General features: G+C 63.1%; 2 non-coding genes and 4 pseudogenes across 2 annotated transcripts; all 6 read right to left on the bottom strand.

Annotated features, from left to right (window-relative positions):
* Nucleotides 1–89: 89 nt before the first annotated feature.
* LOC142861330 (5S ribosomal RNA) lies at nt 90–208 on the bottom strand. Its single transcript, XR_012912634.1, has one exon. It is a non-coding gene; the product is annotated as a 5S ribosomal RNA (ribosomal RNA).
* A 3,794-nt stretch (nt 209–4,002) lies between these two features.
* On the bottom strand, nt 4,003–4,121 carry LOC142861348 (uncharacterized; annotated as a pseudogene).
* Nucleotides 4,122–7,933: 3,812 nt separating this feature from the next.
* On the bottom strand, nt 7,934–8,052 carry LOC142861347 (uncharacterized; annotated as a pseudogene).
* A 3,781-nt stretch (nt 8,053–11,833) lies between these two features.
* LOC142861318 (5S ribosomal RNA) lies at nt 11,834–11,952 on the bottom strand. The gene has a single exon (XR_012912633.1). It is a non-coding gene; the product is annotated as a 5S ribosomal RNA (ribosomal RNA).
* A 3,805-nt stretch (nt 11,953–15,757) lies between these two features.
* On the bottom strand, nt 15,758–15,876 carry LOC142861275 (uncharacterized; annotated as a pseudogene).
* Nucleotides 15,877–19,672: 3,796 nt separating this feature from the next.
* Nucleotides 19,673–19,791, bottom strand: LOC142861274 (uncharacterized; annotated as a pseudogene).

The raw sequence follows: 19,791 nt of genomic DNA, 5'->3' as shown, positions 1-19,791 counted from the left end.
GCTGAGGGTGGGGGTGACCCCCACCCCGGGCCGCCGCCGCGCTCCCAGAAAGGGGACAGAACAAGAGGCAAAAAAAAAAAAAAAGCAGCAGCCTGTGGCACCTGGTATTCCCAGGCGGTCTCCCATCCAAGTACTAACCAGGCCCGACCCTGCTTAGCTTCCGAGACCAGACGAGATCGGGGGCGTTCAGGGTGGTGTGGCCCTAGACGGCGGCGGAGGGCGCCCCTGCCCCGCTCGAGAAGCCGAGCCTCTCTGGGCTTCCCCGCCGCCGCCTCCCGCCCCAGGCCCCGTGCCGGGCCGGGCCGGGCCGTTTGAGTTCGCCGGCCAGGTCCCGCGGGCTCCCAGGGACGGGGGTGATGGGCGGGGCGGGGCGGGGCGGGGCGGGGTGGGGGGCTGTCTCTCTATACACACACACACACACTCACACTCACTCACACTCACACAAGATGCGCCTCCACGGCTGGACTCGCCAAGGTGGAGCCCTCCCAGCCCCCCTCGTCTCCTCGCCCGGCCTCCTTCACCTACCCGCTGCCCACCCCCAGCGCGTCGCTGCCGCTGACTGCGCACGCGCGGGACGCTCGCCCTTTGACCCCAGCCAGGGGCCGCCCTCCCCCACAACCCCTTTCAGCTGCGCCCCCCTTCCCTCGCCCTGTGGGTGGGCTGCCGCCTATTCCCCCGGGCCAGGGCTGGGGCACAGCCAGTGTATGGGGCGTCTCTCTCTGGGGATGTGTCCCATGGGTGGGGTGGGGTGGGGTGGCGTGGTTTGGGGGGCGCTGAAGAAATCAGTCCCCTCCATCTCCTACCTCTGGAAAACGCCCAAGCCCGTGGAGAACTGCCGGCACCGCTTCGTGGGGGCCGGGACCCTCCTCCGTGTCCTCCTGTGGCCCAGTCCAAGGGGCCTGGGCCTGGCCGGGGCTGCATTGGACCCCGACCACCCTGGCGTGTGGACTCGCTAAAAATCGGCCATTAGATATTGGATTCCAGCTTCCTGGAGGTCATTTCACTAATGAGTGCACCGGAAAGAGTTTCCTAATCCATCTGTGAGGGTGGCAACTGAAAGAGAATTTTAAAGCTGACAGAATAGGCGAGGGAAGGCATAGGAGATTTCCACACCCAGCAAGGAAGACTTTCCCGAAATGGAAGAAAGAAACGAGCAAACAGAGACACCGGTAGCCCGCCCGGAAAAGAGTCTGCCCCTGAGAGAAAGCACCCTGACCAGGTTCACCCGTGGGTGGGTGGCGAGCCAGCGGCATTCAGAAGAGCGAGGCCCGCAGTCTGTGCGGAAGACACCTGCGCTCGGGTGTGTGTGGCGGCGCGATTCACAAGCAGCTCTAGATGTTAAACCAAGGAGAAGCCAGGGAGTTCCCAACGCCCCAGGTGTCCTCAGCCCACGACTGGCTGCTGTGGGAATGCGAAGCCCGGCTCCTTGTCTCAGAGCGGGGTTCCCAGGAGGATCAGGCTGAAGCTGGGACTTGGCCTCCAAGTGTCCCCTCGCATGGCCACCCCCTTCCCCTTCCTGCTCCTCTACTCCTGGTGCCCCTCCATCCAGGGGCCAGACCTTAAAGAGTCACCGCAAGAGAATCCTGGTCCCAAAGGAGCCTTCTGGGGGACCGGTGCTGAGAGAGGTTGTGGGCATGGCCCGCTGGGGCTCTGCCCGACCCAGGGCTGAGAGATGCCACCTCCCAGCTCTGGGTCCCTGCAGGAAGTGTTGGCAAGCACAGGGCCGGTCCTCCAAAGGCCCAGGTGCAGGGAGCCCAGGCCAAGCAGCCTGTGGAAGAAGCCACTTGCCGTGCCACCCCGGGAACAGGACTGCAGGCCCCGGCCCTTCCCACCTCCTCCTCCTCCTCCTCCTCCTCCTCCCCCCCGCCCCGCCCCCACAGGGCACAGGGCTCAGAGACACCTCAGACTCTTGCTACCCAAAGTGCAAAGGGCATCAGTTGCTCCTCCAACCCCCCCCCCCCGCGGCCGAGCAGACCGCGTTGTCCAGCCAGCCCCCCGGCCTCCCTGGGGTGCCCAGCACAAAAGTGCAGACACCCACCGGACCCTCAGTCTCAGTTTTCGGAGGTTTTTGCCACTCTAAGGACCCGCAGGCCAGCTGGGCCTTCGGGCAGGACAGAGAGCCCCGGAATCCGACGGGGAGAGCTGCGTGTACGTCCCCATCAGGAGGCGGTCCCCACCTCCGCGGCTCTCCCCTTGCGGGGAGCCGCAGCCCAGCCGGCAGCCGCAGGGCCTCAGGGAAGACACCAGGCTGGGCCCCCGCGGCACAGCGGGGGCACGTCCCCCGCACTCACGCGACTTAGGGACGGCTGCTGGAGACTGCTGCGGCCACCCTGCTGCCGGGTTTCTGGAGGGCTTCCTGGAAGCAGCATCCACACCAAGCCCTTGGAAGGCCCAGGCGACGGAGGAGCCGGTCAGGCAGGGGCCGAGGACGGTGAGAGGCCGGGCGGGAAGGAGCGTGTCAGGCAGGGGCAGAGGACGGTGACCGGCCGGGCGGGGAGGAGCCGGTCAGGCGGGGGCCCAGGACAGTGACGGGCCTGGCCGGGGAGGAGTGCGTCAGGCAGGGGCAGAGGAGACGGGCTGGGTAAGGATTAGGGTTACAGTTAGGGCACAATTCACAATCCCAAAGACGTGGAAGCGACCCGAGTGCCCATCCATCCAGGAGTGCATCAATAAAATGTGGCGCGTGGACACCACGGAGTGCCATTCGGCTGTGAGGAGCAGCGGTGAGAGGGCGCCTCTCGTGTCCTCCTGGCCAGAGCTGGAACCCGTTCCAGTAAGCCAAGTATCCCAAGAATGGACACACGGGCACCACGTGAGCGCGCTCACCAGCAAACTGGTACGAACGGATGGACGCCTAAGTGGACAGAGAGGAATCACCTTCATCGGGTGGGTGTCGGGCGGGCGGGTGGGGGGAGGGGAGGGGCATACACATCCATTAGGCATGGGGTGGGTGCGCACCGACTGGGGGATGGGCGCACTTGAAGCTCTGACCCGAGGGGGGAGGCTTGGAGAGGGCAAGGCACCCGACCTTAACATTGGTACCCCCACAATACGCTGGAACAACATGAGAGGTATATGAATAAGAACACAGGGGGGGCCGGGCGCGGTGGCTCACGCCTGTAATCCTAGCTCTCTGGGAGGCCGAGGCGGGCGGATTGCTCCAGGTCAGGAGTTCGAAACCAGCCTGAGCAAGAGCGAGACCCCGTCTCTACTAAAAATAGAAAGAAATTAATTGGCCAACTAATATATATAGAAAAACACAGCCGGGCGTGGTGGTGCATGCCTGTAGTCCCAACTACTCGGGAGGCTGAGGCAGCAGGATTGCTTGAGCCCGGAGATTGAGGTTGCTGTGAGCTAGGCTGACGCCATGGCACTCACTCTAGCCTGGGCAGCAAAACGAGACTCTGTCTCAAAAAAAAAAAAAAAAAGAACACAGGGGGGAGGGCGGCACGGGCAACACATGTCACCTGAATACTTGTACTCCCATCATCTGCTTGAAAAGAGAGAGAAAAGAAAATGCAATCCTAGAGGTAAGAGACACTTTTTAAAAATAATGAATCCGAAGAGAAAAGTAAAAGGAGGCCTGTGGAGCAGGTCTGGGTGTGACTCCGGATCCCCCAACATCAGGTGCCACCACCAAAGATTCCTGCGTGTAGCCCATAGAACCCCAAAAGCAACGGGACGAGTTCTGGTCACATACTCCCTCAAAATGACATCCTGGCCTTCTTCTGGAACTCCCTCCCCTCTCAGACTCTCAAGGTTTCCTCCAGCGTGTCGGTTCCCACAGAGCAGACCTTTGGTCTGAGACCTGACAGTCCAGATGCCACGCATGCTGCCGCGTGGCCGCGGTGTCGCGGCTTGGGACAAGAGGAGGCCCCACGGTGCTGGCTGGGGCGCCAGGCACCGCGCGGGCGCTGAGGGTGGGGGTGACCCCCACCCCGGGCCGCCGCCGCGCTCCCAGAAAGGGGACAGAACAAGAGGCAAAAAAAAAAAAAAAGCAGCAGCCTGTGGCACCCGGTATTCGGAGGCGGTCTCCCATCCAAGTACTAACCAGGCCCGACCCTGCTTAGCTTCCGAGACCAGACGAGATCGGGGGCGTTCAGGGTGGTGTGGCCCTAGACGGCGGCGGAGGGCGCCCCTGCCCCGCTCGAGAAGCCGAGCCTCTCTGGGCTTCCCCGCCGCCGCCTCCCGCCCCAGGCCCCGTGCCGGGCCGGGCCGGGCCGTTTGAGTTCGCCGGCCAGGTCCCGCGGGCTCCCAGGGACGGGGGTGATGGGCGGGGCGGGGCGGGGCGGGGCGGGGTGGGGGGCTGTCTCTCTATACACACACACACACACTCACACTCACTCACACTCACACAAGATGCGCCTCCACGGCTGGACTCGCCAAGGTGGAGCCCTCCCAGCCCCCCTCGTCTCCTCGCCCGGCCTCCTTCACCTACCCGCTGCCCACCCCCAGCGCGTCGCTGCCGCTGACTGCGCACGCGCGGGACGCTCGCCCTTTGACCCCAGCCAGGGGCCGCCCTCCCCCACAACCCCTTTCAGCTGCGCCCCCCTTCCCTCGCCCTGTGGGTGGGCTGCCGCCTATTCCCCCGGGCCAGGGCTGGGGCACAGCCAGTGTATGGGGCGTCTCTCTCTGGGGATGTGTCCCATGGGTGGGGTGGGGTGGGGTGGCGTGGTTTGGGGGGCGCTGAAGAAATCAGTCCCCTCCATCTCCTACCTCTGGAAAACGCCCAAGCCCGTGGAGAACTGCCGGCACCGCTTCGTGGGGGCCGGGACCCTCCTCCGTGTCCTCCTGTGGCCCAGTCCAAGGGGCCTGGGCCTGGCCGGGGCTGCATTGGACCCCGACCACCCTGGCGTGTGGACTCGCTAAAAATCGGCCATTAGATATTGGATTCCAGCTTCCTGGAGGTCATTTCACTAATGAGTGCACCGGAAAGAGTTTCCTAATCCATCTGTGAGGGTGGCAACTGAAAGAGAATTTTAAAGCTGACAGAATAGGCGAGGGAAGGCATAGGAGATTTCCACACCCAGCAAGGAAGACTTTCCCGAAATGGAAGAAAGAAACGAGCAAACAGAGACACCGGTAGCCCGCCCGGAAAAGAGTCTGCCCCTGAGAGAAAGCACCCTGACCAGGTTCACCCGTGGGTGGGTGGCGAGCCAGCGGCATTCAGAAGAGCGAGGCCCGCAGTCTGTGCGGAAGACACCTGCGCTCGGGTGTGTGTGGCGGCGCGATTCACAAGCAGCTCTAGATGTTAAACCAAGGAGAAGCCAGGGAGTTCCCAACGCCCCAGGTGTCCTCAGCCCACGACTGGCTGCTGTGGGAATGCGAAGCCCGGCTCCTTGTCTCAGAGCGGGGTTCCCAGGAGGATCAGGCTGAAGCTGGGACTTGGCCTCAAAGTGTCCCCTCGCATGGCCACCCCCTTCCCCTTCCTGCTCCTCTACTCCTGGTGCCCCTCCATCCAGGGGCCAGACCTTAAAGAGTCACCGCAAGAGAATCCTGGTCCCAAAGGAGCCTTCTGGGGGACCGGTGCTGAGAGAGGTTGTGGGCATGGCCCGCTGGGGCTCTGCCCGACCCAGGGCTGAGAGATGCCACCTCCCAGCTCTGGGTCCCTGCAGGAAGTGTTGGCAAGCACAGGGCCGGTCCTCCAAAGGCCCAGGTGCAGGGAGCCCAGGCCAAGCAGCCTGTGGAAGAAGCCACTTGCCGTGCCACCCCGGGAACAGGACTGCAGGCCCCGGCCCTTCCCACCTCCTCCTCCTCCTCCTCCTCCTCCTCCTCCCCCCCGCCCCGCCCCCACAGGGCACAGGGCTCAGAGACACCTCAGACTCTTGCTACCCAAAGTGCAAAGGGCATCAGTTGCTCCTCCAACCCCCCCCCCCCCGCGGCCGAGCAGACCGCGTTGTCCAGCCAGCCCCCGGGCCTCCCTGGGGTGCCCAGCACAAAAGTGCAGACACCCACCGGACCCTCAGTCTCAGTTTTCGGAGGTTTTTGCCACTCTAAGGACCCGCAGGCCAGCTGGGCCTTCGGGCAGGACAGAGAGCCCTGGAATCCGACGTGGAGAGCTGCGTGTACGTCCCCATCAGGAGGCGGTCCCCACCTCCGCGGCTCTCCCCTTGCGGGGAGCCGCAGCCCAGCCGGCAGCCGCAGGGCCTCAGGGAAGACACCAGGCTGGGCCCCCGCGGCACAGCGGGGGCACGTCCCCCGCACTCACGCGACTTAGGGACGGCTGCTGGAGACTGCTGCGGCCACCCTGCTGCCGGGTTTCTGGAGGGCTTCCTGGAAGCAGCATCCACACCAAGCCCTTGGAAGGCCCAGGCGACGGAGGAGCCGGTCAGGCAGGGGCCGAGGACGGTGAGAGGCCGGGCGGGAAGGAGCGTGTCAGGCAGGGGCAGAGGACGGTGACCGGCCGGGCGGGGAGGAGCCGGTCAGGCGGGGGCCCAGGACAGTGACGGGCCTGGCCGGGGAGGAGTGCGTCAGGCAGGGGCAGAGGAGACGGGCTGGGTAAGGGTTAGGGTGACAGTTAGGGCACAATTCACAATCCCAAAGACGTGGAAGCGACCCGAGTGCCCATCCATCCAGGAGTGCATCAATAAAATGTGGCGCGTGGACACCACGGAGTGCCATTCGGCTGTGAGGAGCAGCGGTGAGAGGGCGCCTCTCGTGTTCTCCTGGCCAGAGCTGGAACCCGTTCCAGTAAGCCAAGAATCCCAAGAATGGACACACGGGCACCACGTGAGCGCGCTCACCAGCAAACTGGTACGAACGGATGGACGCCTAAGTGGACAGAGAGGAATCACCTTCATCGGGTGGGTGTCGGGCGGGCGGGTGGGGGGAGGGGAGGGGCATACACATCCATTAGGCATGGGGTGGGTGCGCACCGACTGGGGGATGGGCGCACTTGAAGCTCTGACCCGAGGGGGGAGGCTTGGAGAGGGCAAGGCACCCGACCTTAACATTGGTACCCCCACAATACGCTGGAACAACATGAGAGGTATATGAATAAGAACACAGGGGGGGCCGGGCGCGGTGGCTCACGCCTGTAATCCTAGCTCTCTGGGAGGCCGAGGCGGGCGGATTGCTCCAGGTCAGGAGTTCGAAACCAGCCTGAGCAAGAGCGAGACCCCGTCTCTACTAAAAATAGAAAGAAATTAATTGGCCAACTAATATATATAGAAAAACACAGCCGGGCGTGGTGGTGCATGCCTGTAGTCCCAACTACTCGGGAGGCTGAGGCAGCAGGATTGCTTGAGCCCGGAGATTGAGGTTGCTGTGAGCTAGACTGACGCCATGGCACTCACTCTAGCCTGGGCAGCAAAACGAGACTCTGTCTCAAAAAAAAAAAAAAAAAAAAAGAACACAGGGGGGAGGGGGGCACGGGCAACACATGTCACCTGAATACTTGTACTCCCATCATCTGCTTGAAAAGAGAGAGAAAAGAAAATGCAATCCTAGAGATAAGAGACACTTTTTAAAAATAATGAATCCGAAGAGAAAAGTAAAAGGAGGCCTGTGGAGCAGGTCTGGGTGTGACTCCGGATCCCCCAACATCAGGTGCCACCACCAAAGATTCCTGCGTGTAGCCCATAGAACCCCAAAAGCAACGGGACGAGTTCTGGTCACATACTCCCTCAAAATGACATCCTGGCCTTCTTCTGGAACTCCCTCCCCTCTCAGACTCTCAAGGTTTCCTCCAGCGTGTCGGTTCCCACAGAGCAGACCTTTGGTCTGAGACCTGACAGTCCAGATGCCACGCATGCTGCCGCGTGGCCGCGGTGTCGCGGCTTGGGACAAGAGGAGGCCCCACGGTGCGGGCTGGGGCGCCAGGCACCGCGCGGGCGCTGAGGGTGGGGGTGACCCCCACCCCGGGCCGCCGCGGCGCTCCCAGAAAGGGGACAGAACAAGAGGCAAGAAAAAAAAAAAAAAAAAAAAAAGCAGCAGCCTGTGGCACCCGGTATTCGGAGGCGGTCTCCCATCCAAGTACTAACCAGGCCCGACCCTGCTTAGCTTCCGAGACCAGACGAGATCGGGGGCGTTCAGGGTGGTGTGGCCCTAGACGGCGGCGGAGGGCGCCCCTGCCCCGCTCGAGAAGCCGAGCCTCTCTGGGCTTCCCCGCCGCCGCCTCCCGCCCCAGGCCCCGCGCCGGGCCGGGCTGGGCCGTTTGAGTTCGCCGGCCGGGTCCCGCGGGCTCCCAGGGACGGGGGTGATGGGCGGGGCGGGGCGGGGCGGGGGGGCTGTCTCTCTATACACACACACACACACTCACACTCACTCACACTCACACAAGATGCGCCTCCACGGCTGGACTCGCCAAGGTGGAGCCCTCCCAGCCCCCCTCGTCTCCTCGCCCGGCCTCCTTCACCTACCCGCTGCCCACCCCCAGCGCGTCGCTGCCGCTGACTGCGCACGCGCGGGACGCTCGCCCTTTGACCCCAGCCAGGGGCCGCCCTCCCCCACAACCCCTTTCAGCTGCGCCCCCCTTCCCTCGCCCTGTGGGTGGGCTGCCGCCTATTCCCCCGGGCCAGGGCTGGGGCACAGCCAGTGTATGGGGCGTCTCTCTCTGGGGATGTGTCCCATGGGTGGGGTGGGGTGGCGTGGTTTGGGGGGCGCTGAAGAAATCAGTCCCCTCCATCTCCTACCTCTGGAAAACGCCCAAGCCCGTGGAGAACTGCCGGCACCGCTTCGTGGGGGCCGGGACCCTCCTCCGTGTCCTCCTGTGGCCCAGTCCAAGGGGCCTGGGCCTGGCCGGGGCTGCATTGGACCCCGACCACCCTGGCGTGTGGACTCGCTAAAAATCGGCCATTAGATATTGGATTCCAGCTTCCTTGAGGTCATTTCACTAATGAGTGCACCGGAAAGAGTTTCCTAATCCATCTGTGAGGGTGGCAACTGAAAGAGAATTTTAAAGCTGACAGAATAGGCGAGGGAAGGCATAGGAGATTTCCACACCCAGCAAGGAAGACTTTCCCGAAATGGAAGAAAGAAACGAGCAAACAGAGACACCGGTAGCCCGCCCGGAAAAGAGTCTGCCCCTGAGAGAAAGCACCCTGACCAGGTTCACCCGTGGGTGGGTGGCGAGCTAGCGGCATTCAGAAGAGCGAGGCCCGCAGTCTGTGCGGAAGACACCTGCGCTCGGGTGTGTGTGGCGGCGCGATTCACAAGCAGCTCTAGATGTTAAACCAAGGAGAAGCCAGGGAGTTCCCAACGCCCCAGGTGTCCTCAGCCCACGACTGGCTGCTGTGGGAATGCGAAGCCCGGCTCCTTGTCTCAGAGCGGGGTTCCCAGGAGGATCAGGCTGAAGCTGGGACTTGGCCTCCAAGTGTCCCCTCGCATGGCCACCCCCTTCCCCTTCCTGCTCCTCTACTCCTGGTGCCCCTCCATCCAGGGGCCAGACCTTAAAGAGTCACCGCAAGAGAATCCTGGTCCCAAAGGAGCCTTCTGGGGGACCGGTGCTGAGAGAGGTTGTGGGCATGGCCCGCTGGGGCTCTGCCCGACCCAGGGCTGAGAGATGCCACCTCCCAGCTCTGGGTCCCTGCAGGAAGTGTTGGCAAGCACAGGGCCGGTCCTCCAAAGGCCCAGGTGCAGGGAGCCCAGGCCAAGCAGCCTGTGGAAGAAGCCACTTGCCGTGCCACCCCGGGAACAGGACTGCAGGCCCCGGCCCTTCCCACCTCCTCCTCCTCCTCCTCCTCCTCCTCCTCCCCCCCGCCCCGCCCCCACAGGGCACAGGGCTCAGAGACACCTCAGACTCTTGCTACCCAAAGTGCAAAGGGCATCAGTTGCTCCTCCAACCCCCCCCCCCGCGGCCCAGCAGACCGCGTTGTCCAGCCAGCCCCCGGGCCTCCCTGGGGTGCCCAGCACAAAAGTGCAGACACCCACCGGACCCTCAGTCTCAGTTTTCGGAGGTTTTTGCCACTCTAAGGACCCGCAGGCCAGCTGGGCCTTCGGGCAGGACAGAGAGCCCCGGAATCCGACGTGGAGAGCTGCGTGTACGTCCCCATCAGGAGGCGGTCCCCACCTCCGCGGCTCTCCCCTTGCGGGGAGCCGCAGCCCAGCCGGCAGCCGCAGGGCCTCAGGGAAGACACCAGGCTGGGCCCCCGCGGCACAGCGGGGGCACGTCCCCCGCACTCACGCGACTTAGGGACGGCTGCTGGAGACTGCTGCGGCCACCCTGCTGCCGGGTTTCTGGAGGGCTTCCTGGAAGCAGCATCCACACCAAGCCCTTGGAAGGCCCAGGCGACGGAGGAGCCGGTCAGGCAGGGGCCGAGGACGGTGAGAGGCCGGGCGGGAAGGAGCGTGTCAGGCAGGGGCAGAGGACGGTGACCGGCCGGGCGGGGAGGAGCCGGTCAGGCGGGGGCCCAGGACAGTGACGGGCCTGGCCGGGGAGGAGTGCGTCAGGCAGGGGCAGAGGAGACGGGCTGGGTAAGGATTAGGGTTACAGTTAGGGCACAATTCACAATCCCAAAGACGTGGAAGCGACCCGAGTGCCCATCCATCCAGGAGTGCATCAATAAAATGTGGCGCGTGGACACCACGGAGTGCCATTCGGCTGTGAGGAGCAGCGGTGAGAGGGCGCCTCTCGTGTTCTCCTGGCCAGAGCTGGAACCCGTTCCAGTAAGCCAAGTATCCCAAGAATGGACACACGGGCACCACGTGAGCGCGCTCACCAGCAAACTGGTACGAACGGATGGACGCCTAAGTGGACAGAGAGGAATCACCTTCATCGGGTGGGTGTCGGGCGGGCGGGTGGGGGGAGGGGAGGGGCATACACATCCATTAGGCATGGGGTGGGTGCGCACCGACTGGGGGATGGGCGCACTTGAAGCTCTGACCCGAGGGGGGAGGCTTGGAGAGGGCAAGGCACCCGACCTTAACATTGGTACCCCCACAATACGCTGGAACAACATGAGAGGTATATGAATAAGAACACAGGGGGGGCCGGGCGCGGTGGCTCACGCCTGTAATCCTAGCTCTCTGGGAGGCCGAGGCGGGCGGATTGCTCCAGGTCAGGAGTTCGAAACCAGCCTGAGCAAGAGCGAGACCCCGTCTCTACTAAAAATAGAAAGAAATTAATTGGCCAACTAATATATATAGAAAAACACAGCCGGGCGTGGTGGTGCATGCCTGTAGTCCCAACTACTCGGGAGGCTGAGGCAGCAGGATTGCTTGAGCCCGGAGATTGAGGTTGCTGTGAGCTAGGCTGACGCCATGGCACTCACTCTAGCCTGGGCAGCAAAACGAGACTCTGTCTCAAAAAAAAAAAAAAAAGAACACAGGGGGGAGGGCGGCACGGGCAACACATGTCACCTGAATACTTGTACTCCCATCATCTGCTTGAAAAGAGAGAGAAAAGAAAATGCAATCCTAGAGGTAAGAGACACTTTTTAAAAATAATGAATCCGAAGAGAAAAGTAAAAGGAGGCCTGTGGAGCAGGTCTGGGTGTGACTCCGGATCCCCCAACATCAGGTGCCACCACCAAAGATTCCTGCGTGTAGCCCATAGAACCCCAAAAGCAACGGGACGAGTTCTGGTCACATACTCCCTCAAAATGACATCCTGGCCTTCTTCTGGAACTCCCTCCCCTCTCAGACTCTCAAGGTTTCCTCCAGCGTGTCGGTTCCCACAGAGCAGACCTTTGGTCTGAGACCTGACAGTCCAGATGCCACGCATGCTGCCGCGTGGCCGCGGTGTCGCGGCTTGGGACAAGAGGAGGCCCCACGGTGCGGGCTGGGGCGCCAGGCACCGCGCGGGCGCTGAGGGTGGGGGTGACCCCCACCCCGGGCCGCCGCCGCGCTCCCAGAAAGGGGACAGAACAAGAGGCAAAAAAAAAAAAAAAGCAGCAGCCTGTGGCACCTGGTATTCCCAGGCGGTCTCCCATCCAAGTACTAACCAGGCCCGACCCTGCTTAGCTTCCGAGACCAGACGAGATCGGGGGCGTTCAGGGTGGTGTGGCCCTAGACGGCGGCGGAGGGCGCCCCTGCCCCGCTCGAGAAGCCGAGCCTCTCTGGGCTTCCCCGCCGCCGCCTCCCGCCCCAGGCCCCGTGCCGGGCCGGGCCGGGCCGTTTGAGTTCGCCGGCCAGGTCCCGCGGGCTCCCAGGGACGGGGGTGATGGGCGGGGCGGGGCGGGGCGGGGCGGGGTGGGGGGCTGTCTCTCTATACACACACACACACACTCACACTCACTCACACTCACACAAGATGCGCCTCCACGGCTGGACTCGCCAAGGTGGAGCCCTCCCAGCCCCCCTCGTCTCCTCGCCCGGCCTCCTTCACCTACCCGCTGCCCACCCCCAGCGCGTCGCTGCCGCTGACTGCGCACGCGCGGGACGCTCGCCCTTTGACCCCAGCCAGGGGCCGCCCTCCCCCACAACCCCTTTCAGCTGCGCCCCCCTTCCCTCGCCCTGTGGGTGGGCTGCCGCCTATTCCCCCGGGCCAGGGCTGGGGCACAGCCAGTGTATGGGGCGTCTCTCTCTGGGGATGTGTCCCATGGGTGGGGTGGGGTGGGGTGGCGTGGTTTGGGGGGCGCTGAAGAAATCAGTCCCCTCCATCTCCTACCTCTGGAAAACGCCCAAGCCCGTGGAGAACTGCCGGCACCGCTTCGTGGGGGCCGGGACCCTCCTCCGTGTCCTCCTGTGGCCCAGTCCAAGGGGCCTGGGCCTGGCCGGGGCTGCATTGGACCCCGACCACCCTGGCGTGTGGACTCGCTAAAAATCGGCCATTAGATATTGGATTCCAGCTTCCTGGAGGTCATTTCACTAATGAGTGCACCGGAAAGAGTTTCCTAATCCATCTGTGAGGGTGGCAACTGAAAGAGAATTTTAAAGCTGACAGAATAGGCGAGGGAAGGCATAGGAGATTTCCACACCCAGCAAGGAAGACTTTCCCGAAATGGAAGAAAGAAACGAGCAAACAGAGACACCGGTAGCCCGCCCGGAAAAGAGTCTGCCCCTGAGAGAAAGCACCCTGACCAGGTTCACCCGTGGGTGGGTGGCGAGCCAGCGGCATTCAGAAGAGCGAGGCCCGCAGTCTGTGCGGAAGACACCTGCGCTCGGGTGTGTGTGGCGGCGCGATTCACAAGCAGCTCTAGATGTTAAACCAAGGAGAAGCCAGGGAGTTCCCAACGCCCCAGGTGTCCTCAGCCCACGACTGGCTGCTGTGGGAATGCGAAGCCCGGCTCCTTGTCTCAGAGCGGGGTTCCCAGGAGGATCAGGCTGAAGCTGGGACTTGGCCTCAAAGTGTCCCCTCGCATGGCCACCCCCTTCCCCTTCCTGCTCCTCTACTCCTGGTGCCCCTCCATCCAGGGGCCAGACCTTAAAGAGTCACCGCAAGAGAATCCTGGTCCCAAAGGAGCCTTCTGGGGGACCGGTGCTGAGAGAGGTTGTGGGCATGGCCCGCTGGGGCTCTGCCCGACCCAGGGCTGAGAGATGCCACCTCCCAGCTCTGGGTCCCTGCAGGAAGTGTTGGCAAGCACAGGGCCGGTCCTCCAAAGGCCCAGGTGCAGGGAGCCCAGGCCAAGCAGCCTGTGGAAGAAGCCACTTGCCGTGCCACCCCGGGAACAGGACTGCAGGCCCCGGCCCTTCCCACCTCCTCCTCCTCCTCCTCCTCCTCCTCCTCCCCCCCGCCCCGCCCCCACAGGGCACAGGGCTCAGAGACACCTCAGACTCTTGCTACCCAAAGTGCAAAGGGCATCAGTTGCTCCTCCAACCCCCCCCCCGCGGCCGAGCAGACCGCGTTGTCCAGCCAGCCCCCGGGCCTCCCTGGGGTGCCCAGCACAAAAGTGCAGACACCCACCGGACCCTCAGTCTCAGTTTTCGGAGGTTTTTGCCACTCTAAGGACCCGCAGGCCAGCTGGGCCTTCGGGCAGGACAGAGAGCCCCGGAATCCGACGTGGAGAGCTGCGTGTACGTCCCCATCAGGAGGCGGTCCCCACCTCCGCGGCTCTCCCCTTGCGGGGAGCCGCAGCCCAGCCGGCAGCCGCAGGGCCTCAGGGAAGACACCAGGCTGGGCCCCCGCGGCACAGCGGGGGCACGTCCCCCGCACTCACGCGACTTAGGGACGGCTGCTGGAGACTGCTGCGGCCACCCTGCTGCCGGGTTTCTGGAGGGCTTCCTGGAAGCAGCATCCACACCAAGCCCTTGGAAGGCCCAGGCGACGGAGGAGCCGGTCAGGCAGGGGCCGAGGACGGTGAGAGGCCGGGCGGGAAGGAGCGTGTCAGGCAGGGGCAGAGGACGGTGACCGGCCGGGCGGGGAGGAGCCGGTCAGGCGGGGGCCCAGGACAGTGACGGGCCTGGCCGGGGAGGAGTGCGTCAGGCAGGGGCAGAGGAGACGGGCTGGGTAAGGGTTAGGGTTACAGTTAGGGCACAATTCACAATCCCAAAGACGTGGAAGCGACCCGAGTGCCCATCCATCCAGGAGTGCATCAATAAAATGTGGCGCGTGGACACCACGGAGTGCCATTCGGCTGTGAGGAGCAGCGGTGAGAGGGCGCCTCTCGTGTTCTCCTGGCCAGAGCTGGAACCCGTTCCAGTAAGCCAAGTATCCCAAGAATGGACACACGGGCACCACGTGAGCGCGCTCACCAGCAAACTGGTACGAACGGATGGACGCCTAAGTGGACAGAGAGGAATCACCTTCATCGGGTGGGTGTCGGGCGGGCGGGTGGGGGGAGGGGAGGGGCATACACATCCATTAGGCATGGGGTGGGTGCGCACCGACTGGGGGATGGGCGCACTTGAAGCTCTGACCCGAGGGGGGAGGCTTGGAGAGGGCAAGGCACCCGACCTTAACATTGGTACCCCCACAATACGCTGGAACAACATGAGAGGTATATGAATAAGAACACAGTGGGGGCCGGGCGCGGTGGCTCACGCCTGTAATCCTAGCTCTCTGGGAGGCCGAGGCGGGCGGATTGCTCCAGGTCAGGAGTTCGAAACCAGCCTGAGCAAGAGCGAGACCCCGTCTCTACTAAAAATAGAAAGAAATTAATTGGCCAACTAATATATATAGAAAAACACAGCCGGGCGTGGTGGTGCATGCCTGTAGTCCCAACTACTCGGGAGGCTGAGGCAGCAGGATTGCTTGAGCCCGGAGATTGAGGTTGCTGTGAGCTAGACTGACGCCATGGCACTCACTCTAGCCTGGGCAGCAAAACGAGACTCTGTCTCAAAAAAAAAAAAAAAAAAAGAACACAGGGGGGAGGGGGGCACGGGCAACACATGTCACCTGAATACTTGTACTCCCATCATCTGCTTGAAAAGAGAGTGAAAAGAAAATGCAATCCTAGAGGTAAGAGACACTTTTTAAAAATAATGAATCCGAAGAGAAAGGTAAAAGGAGGCCTGTGGAGCAGGTCTGGGTGTGACTCCGGATCCCCCAACATCAGGTGCCACCACCAAAGATTCCTGCGTGTAGCCCATAGAACCCCAAAAGCAACGGGACGAGTTCTGGTCACATACTCCCTCAAAATGACATCCTGGCCTTCTTCTGGAACTCCCTCCCCTCTCAGACTCTCAAGGTTTCCTCCAGCGTGTCGGTTCCCACAGAGCAGACCTTTGGTCTGAGACCTGACAGTCCAGATGCCACGCATGCTGCCGCGTGGCCGCGGTGTCGCGGCTTGGGACAAGAGGAGGCCCCACGGTGCGGGCTGGGGCGCCAGGCACCGCGCGGGCGCTGAGGGTGGGGGTGACCCCCACCCCGGGCCGCCGCCGCGCTCCCAGAAAGGGGACAGAACAAGAGGCAAGAAAAAAAAAAAAAAAAAAAAGCAGCAGCCTGTGGCACCCGGTATTCCGAGGCGGTCTCCCATCCAAGTACTAACCAGGCCCGACCCTGCTTAGCTTCCGAGACCAGACGAGATCGGGGGCGTTCAGGGTGGTGTGGCCCTAGACGGCGGCGGAGGGCGCCCCTGCCCCGCTCGAGAAGCCGAGCCTCTCTGGGCTTCCCCGCCGCCGCCTCCCGCCCCAGGCCCCGCGCCGGGCCGGGCCGGGCCGTTTGAGTTCGCCGGCCAGGTCCCGCGGGCTCCCAGGGACGGGGGTGATGGGCGGGGCGGGGCGGGGCGGGGTGGGGGGCTGTCTCTCTATACACACACACACACACTCACTCACACTCACACAACATGCGCCTCCACGGCTGGACTCGCCAAGGTGGAGCCCTCCCAGCCCCCCTCGTCTCCTCGCCCGGCCTCCTTCACCTACCCGCTGCCCACCCCCAGCGCGTCGCTGCCGCTGACTGCGCACGCGCGGGACGCTCGCCCTTTGACCCCAGCCAGGGGCCGCCCTCCCCCACAACCCCTTTCAGCTGCGCCCCCCTTCCCTCGCCCTGTGGGTGGGCTGCCGCCTATTCCCCCGGGCCAGGGCTGGGGCACAGCCAGTGTATGGGGCGTCTCTCTCTGGGGATGTGTCCCATGGGTGGGGTGGGGTGGGGTGGCGTGGTTTGGGGGGCGCTGAAGAAATCAGTCCCCTCCATCTCCTACCTCTGGAAAACGCCCAAGCCCGTGGAGAACTGCCGGCACCGCTTCGTGGGGGCCGGGACCCTCCTCCGTGTCCTCCTGTGGCCCAGTCCAAGGGGCCTGGGCCTGGCCGGGGCTGCATTGGACCCCGACCACCCTGGCGTGTGGACTCGCTAAAAATCGGCCATTAGATATTGGATTCCAGCTTCCTGGAGGTCATTTCACTAATGAGTGCACCGGAAAGAGTTTCCTAATCCATCTGTGAGGGTGGCAACTGAAAGAGAATTTTAAAGCTGACAGAATAGGAGAGGGAAGGCATAGGAGATTTCCACACCCAGCAAGGAAGACTTTCCCGAAATGGAAGAAAGAAACGAGCAAACAGAGACACCGGTAGCCCGCCCGGAAAAGAGTCTGCCCCTGAGAGAAAGCACCCTGACCAGGTTCACCCGTGGGTGGGTGGCGAGCCAGCGGCATTCAGAAGAGCGAGGCCCGCAGTCTGTGCGGAAGACACCTGCGCTCGGGTGTGTGTGGCGGCGCGATTCACAAGCAGCTCTAGACGTTAAACCCAGGAGAAGCCAGGGAGTTCCCAACGCCCCAGGTGTCCTCAGCCCACGACTGGCTGCTGTGGGAATGCGAAGCCCGGCTCCTTGTCTCAGAGCGGGGTTCCCAGGAGGATCAGGCTGAAGCTGGGACTTGGCCTCAAAGTGTCCCCTCGCATGGCCACCCCCTTCCCCTTCCTGCTCCTCTACTCCTGGTGCCCCTCCATCCAGGGGCCAGACCTTAAAGAGTCACCGCAAGAGAATCCTGGTCCCAAAGGAGCCTTCTGGGGGACCGGTGCTGAGAGAGGTTGTGGGCATGGCCCGCTGGGGCTCTGCCCGACCCAGGGCTGAGAGATGCCACCTCCCAGCTCTGGGTCCCTGCAGGAAGTGTTGGCAAGCACAGGGCCGGTCCTCCAAAGGCCCAGGTGCAGGGAGCCCAGGCCAAGCAGCCTGTGGAAGAAGCCACTTGCCGTGCCACCCCGGGAACAGGACTGCAGGCCCCGGCCCTTCCCACCTCCTCCTCCTCCTCCTCCTCCTCCTCCTCCCCCCCGCCCCGCCCCCACAGGGCACAGGGCTCAGAGACACCTCAGACTCTTGCTACCCAAAGTGCAAAGGGCATCAGTTGCTCCTCCAACCCCCCCCCCCGCGGCCGAGCAGACCGCGTTGTCCAGCCAGCCCCCGGGCCTCCCTGGGGTGCCCAGCACAAAAGTGCAGACACCCACCGGACCCTCAGTCTCAGTTTTCGGAGGTTTTTGCCACTCTAAGGACCCGCAGGCCAGCTGGGCCTTCGGGCAGGACAGAGAGCCCCGGAATCCGACGTGGAGAGCTGCGTGTACGTCCCCATCAGGAGGCGGTCCCCACCTCCGCGGCTCTCCCCTTGCGGGGAGCCGCAGCCCAGCCGGCAGCCGCAGGGCCTCAGGGAAGACACCAGGCTGGGCCCCCGCGGCACAGCGGGGGCACGTCCCCCGCACTCACGCGACTTAGGGACGGCTGCTGGAGACTGCTGCGGCCACCCTGCTGCCGGGTTTCTGGAGGGCTTCCTGGAAGCAGCATCCACACCAAGCCCTTGGAAGGCCCAGGCGACGGAGGAGCCGGTCAGGCAGGGGCCGAGGACGGTGAGAGGCCGGGCGGGAAGGAGCGTGTCAGGCAGGGGCAGAGGACGGTGACCGGCCGGGCGGGGAGGAGCCGGTCAGGCGGGGGCCCAGGACAGTGACGGGCCTGGCCGGGGAGGAGTGCGTCAGGCAGGGGCAGAGGAGACGGGCTGGGTAAGGGTTAGGGTTACAGTTAGGGCACAATTCACAATCCCAAAGACGTGGAAGCGACCCGAGTGCCCATCCATCCAGGAGTGCATCAATAAAATGTGGCGCGTGGACACCACGGAGTGCCATTCGGCTGTGAGGAGCAGCGGTGAGAGGGCGCCTCTCGTGTTCTCCTGGCCAGAGCTGGAACCCGTTCCAGTAAGCCAAGTATCCCAAGAATGGACACACGGGCACCACGTGAGCGCGCTCACCAGCAAACTGGTACGAACGGATGGACGCCTAAGTGGACAGAGAGGAATCACCTTCATCGGGTGGGTGTCGGGCGGGCGGGTGGGGGGAGGGGAGGGGCATACACATCCATTAGGCATGGGGTGGGTGCGCACCGACTGGGGGATGGGCGCACTTGAAGCTCTGACCCGAGGGGGGAGGCTTGGAGAGGGCAAGGCACCCGACCTTAACATTGGTACCCCCACAATACGCTGGAACAACATGAGAGGTATATGAATAAGAACACAGTGGGGGCCGGGCGCGGTGGCTCACGCCTGTAATCCTAGCTCTCTGGGAGGCCGAGGCGGGCGGATTGCTCCAGGTCAGGAGTTCGAAACCAGCCTGAGCAAGAGCGAGACCCCGTCTCTACTAAAAATAGAAAGAAATTAATTGGCCAACTAATATATATAGAAAAACACAGCCGGGCGTGGTGGTGCATGCCTGTAGTCCCAACTACTCGGGAGGCTGAGGCAGCAGGATTGCTTGAGCCCGGAGATTGAGGTTGCTGTGAGCTAGACTGACGCCATGGCACTCACTCTAGCCTGGGCAGCAAAACGAGACTCTGTCTCAAAAAAAAAAAAAAAAAAAGAACACAGGGGGGAGGGGGGCACGGGCAACACATGTCACCTGAATACTTGTACTCCCATCATCTGCTTGAAAAGAGAGTGAAAAGAAAATGCAATCCTAGAGGTAAGAGACACTTTTTAAAAATAATGAATCCGAAGAGAAAGGTAAAAGGAGGCCTGTGGAGCAGGTCTGGGTGTGACTCCGGATCCCCCAACATCAGGTGCCACCACCAAAGATTCCTGCGTGTAGCCCATAGAACCCCAAAAGCAACGGGACGAGTTCTGGTCACATACTCCCTCAAAATGACATCCTGGCCTTCTTCTGGAACTCCCTCCCCTCTCAGACTCTCAAGGTTTCCTCCAGCGTGTCGGTTCCCACAGAGCAGACCTTTGGTCTGAGACCTGACAGTCCAGATGCCACGCATGCTGCCGCGTGGCCGCGGTGTCGCGGCTTGGGACAAGAGGAGGCCACACGGTGCGGGCTGGGGCGCCAGGCACCGCGCGGGCGCTGAGGGTGGGGGTGACCCCCACCCCGGGCCGCCGCCGCGCTCCCAGAAAGGGGACAGAACAAGAGGCAAGAAAAAAAAAAAAAAAAAAAAAGCAGCAGCCTGTGGCACCCGGTATTCCGAGGCGGTCTCCCATCCAAGTACTAACCAGGCCCGACCCTGCTTAGCTTCCGAGACCAGACGAGATCGGGGGCGTTCAGGGTGGTGTGGCCCTAGAC

This window comes from Microcebus murinus, chromosome 16 (assembly GCF_040939455.1).
Source record: "Microcebus murinus isolate Inina chromosome 16, M.murinus_Inina_mat1.0, whole genome shotgun sequence".
NCBI classification, from domain to species: Eukaryota; Metazoa; Chordata; class Mammalia; order Primates; family Cheirogaleidae; genus Microcebus; species Microcebus murinus.
This window is presented reverse-complemented; position numbering and strand designations above follow the sequence as displayed.